This window comes from Anastrepha ludens, chromosome 4, assembly GCF_028408465.1.
Source record: "Anastrepha ludens isolate Willacy chromosome 4, idAnaLude1.1, whole genome shotgun sequence".
NCBI classification, from domain to species: domain Eukaryota; kingdom Metazoa; phylum Arthropoda; class Insecta; order Diptera; family Tephritidae; genus Anastrepha; species Anastrepha ludens.
In genome coordinates, this window is record NC_071500.1 from 59,360,984 (window position 1) to 59,364,548 (window position 3,565).

The following is a 3,565-nucleotide window of genomic DNA, read 5'->3' on the forward strand; positions in this document are numbered from 1 at the left end:
GTGTGTGCGTGCTTATAACTTCTTGCGTTTGGTTGTTGTTGGTGTAGCAGCATAAATATTTCCCATACGGGGAAGGACAGTCCCTGGCCGGATCTAAATCCGGGTCGTTCCGGTTACGTAGAACTGACTGTCGTGGGAACGTGTGCTTCGTAGTTTCTATTGTTTTCGCCTACTCTTGCTCTTCACAAACAAGTAGTTCACCTTTTATTTGGATAAAAACCACGTTGGTGTCAGAAGTGGGATTGTTAATAAAGCCCCACAGAGCAGGATCGTGAAAATGGCAAAGCTAAGCGAAATTAAGATTCAGCATCTTAAGAAAGAGTTGAAACAGCGGACATTTTAAATACTGGAAATAAGGCAGAGTTACAACCACGGCTGAGGAATCATCAACCAAAATGGAAGGGAAGGCAAAGCCTAAAGGAACTTCTCCAGGTGTAGTCATGAGAGTGGTGATGACTACAATGTCGCAAGTGGTATCGGAAATGTCATCCCAAATAACATCGAAAATGACATCGCGGTCTTTGCAAATGGAATCGCAAATATTAGAAATTTCAGCAAGTCACAAATGTCAACGTAGACGTCGCCGCAAATAAATGCGCGGCTAAAATGCAGGATATACGTATGTATATGCAAGTTAGAAGGAGAGAAAACCCATAAAACGTCGCAATTGGAAACCATGGAGGTTGAGATAGACGCAGTGAAGACTCGCCTCTGTGAACTGCAGTTGAATCGTCCGAATGTATGTAGTCTTAGTCCTAGTAGTAGTCCCAAAGTAAAATCACCATACTTCGTCGGCACAGTACCATTCCCAATATTTAAGTTCCAGTTCAAAGTAAGAGAAATCACTGGAGTACTGCAGGCAGCTCCAGAAGCCGATCGGGGTATTTAAGAGAGTCTAACGACATTATTAGAGGGTGTGACCACTGGCAGCAAATGCTCGAATCACCACAAGACAAATGAGACTTTGCTGGAATACGCTACAGCAAGTGCGATAAGCAAAAGTCACTTGAGTGAACAAATTATGGAAGTTCTGTGGCTAAGGCATATTGTGTACAGTGGATTAGCCTTAAAATAATTGATGGAGTTCTGCATCGCATATGGGGAAACTAATATGGAAATCATTCCCGTGATCTGATTATAGTTCCTAAAACCAGAATCACATCCGTGTTAGAGGAATTCCACAATGGGCTAAGTGGAGGTCCATTGAAAAGACTGAATGATGTGGTGTATTGTATACAGCAATGCCAAGATGGACAGGCTCAGTTGGAGAGATTGGCTCCGTTTGGATCGAAAGATTTGCTGTCAAATCGGGGTGAACAGGCTTAAGCGGGGGCAGTATAGCGAACCGAGAAACTTCACGAACCCAAGGCGAATTGAATACTGAAGATGGCGTCTTTCTAAACCAGTTTCTTTATTTTCGCGATTTTGTCTAAGTTAACGTCAGGCTCCTTTCCAATACAATACATACAAAAGTAGAAGAATTTACAGGTTTGTGAAAATTCAGTGAATGGCTTGGTAATATTGTGACTTGTGCGATAAAAATAGTGAAAACTATATTAGATGCCGCGTAAGTTAAACGTGTGAAAGTAACAAAGTGTGAGTGTGTATAATTTCTTGTGTAGTTGTAGCAGCATAAACATTCCCCATACATACATGTGTGTTGTGTAATTTCTTGTATTTGCCTATTGTTGTTGTAGCGGCATAAACATTCCCTATACATACACGGGGAATGTTGCTGGAGTGACAGTCCTTGGCCGGATATAAATCCGGGTCGTTCCGGTAACGTAGAACCGACTGTCATGGAAACGTTCTTGTGTTTGGTAGTTTCTACTGCTTTCGCCTATTCTTCCTCTTCACAAAAAATTTTTACACTTCCTTTTATTTGGTTATTCATGTAGCTTGACGACATAGCGAATTCAGAAGCCGCAACCTTGTATTATATTATCCTTATGGGGGCAGAGTGACGTACATACATCACTGTAGACGAATCTACAAGGTAGAGAAGCCAGGACTATCAAGGAACGGCAAAGTACCCGTATATCCAACTAGAAGCAAAGAGAACACATGTGACCTCGCAACTGGAGACGATTGAGGCTGGAGTAGTTGTCATAAAAATAAAGTCTCATAAAATAAGTTGAGTGAACTTAAGATTCCAACTTGTGAAATGGAATTCGATATCTAGCAAAGAGAAATATACATCTCATCGTTCTTTCTAAGAATATGCACATTTTAATTCTTCCTCTGCCTTTCGTTGGGGAGTGGATGGTTGAGGTTTATTGAAAAACAATTTAATAGCACATTTTAATTATTTTTATTCATTTCATGACTTCCCCGCACAATGTAAAAAAATTGCGAGTCACTTAAGCGATTGAATAATATCGATTACACGAATTTCGAAATTGCGAAATTAATTTGTATTTTTTAAAGATTTGAAATGTTTTGGGAAGCAAAAAAAAAATTATGAAATTTACCATTTACAAAACTTTTCTCGCTTCTGCGGACACCTAGTGTGAAATTATGTTAATTGTAAATGTGTACAATTAAAATAGCGAGAAGGTCATTTACTTACATTTCCAAGAGCCTTTACATTTTCTTAAATATGTATAACGCTGTAGAGATTTCGTTTTCACACCCCCAAAATACCAGGTTGGGCATGTAAACACAATTCATTCGATATTCTCGGCCTTCTTCTCTGCTTCTTTTTGTTTGTTTATTTTCTGTGCTGACTTTATGACACTTGGGAAAGCGTAATCTTGTATTCTATTATTCTTGACGGATTCAAAAAATTTCCCGCTATGAATTTTCCCAGCTGTATATTTTGAGTTCTCATCTCAAAATTGTACTAAAAAGTATTGCACATAGGAAAGTATATTGTCAATGAAGTTATATAAAGTACCATTGTGCTAAAAATGCCAACACTGTGTTATACCGTAAAAAATTACTCGAACTTTTTATAGAGTAAACTTTTCAGCCAGAGCAAATTAAACAAGTAGCAGCAGCAGGGTTGCAATTTTGTTCAAATTACTTTAAACTGTCAATCAGTTTATAGATTTTGTTGTTTTTGAGATACTGCTTTTATTTGAAACTGTGAAACTGTCAAATGTGACTTGGCTAATACTGGAAAGTTAAAGCTGGTGCCTACAATGTTTTTATTCTCTCGGCCCGACGTCTCATTAAGTTATTAAACTTTAGTTTATATAATGTATTACTTGAACGGAATACATATTTCCATAAACGAATTATCTTATATCTTCTGTATCATATGAGGACGGATTATGTGATTTTGTTGGTTTCCATTTTATCTGCGAAATATATGTCTGCTCAACAAGTTTTTTCGATAATTATTAGAGAGGTTTCTTTCGATTACTGGTATTGAAAGGTGTGTATCATCATTTCGTGCAAATATTTCATCATGTAAACCTTCAATTATTTTTTATAATTCGTAAATTAGCTTGAATTTTAAATTTGTAAATGTATAAAATCAAATGTTTTCCAGCGATTTCTTATTATCGACAATTGGGATACCTGAAAAGAATGATTTGTTACCGTTCGCGAACCGATTATG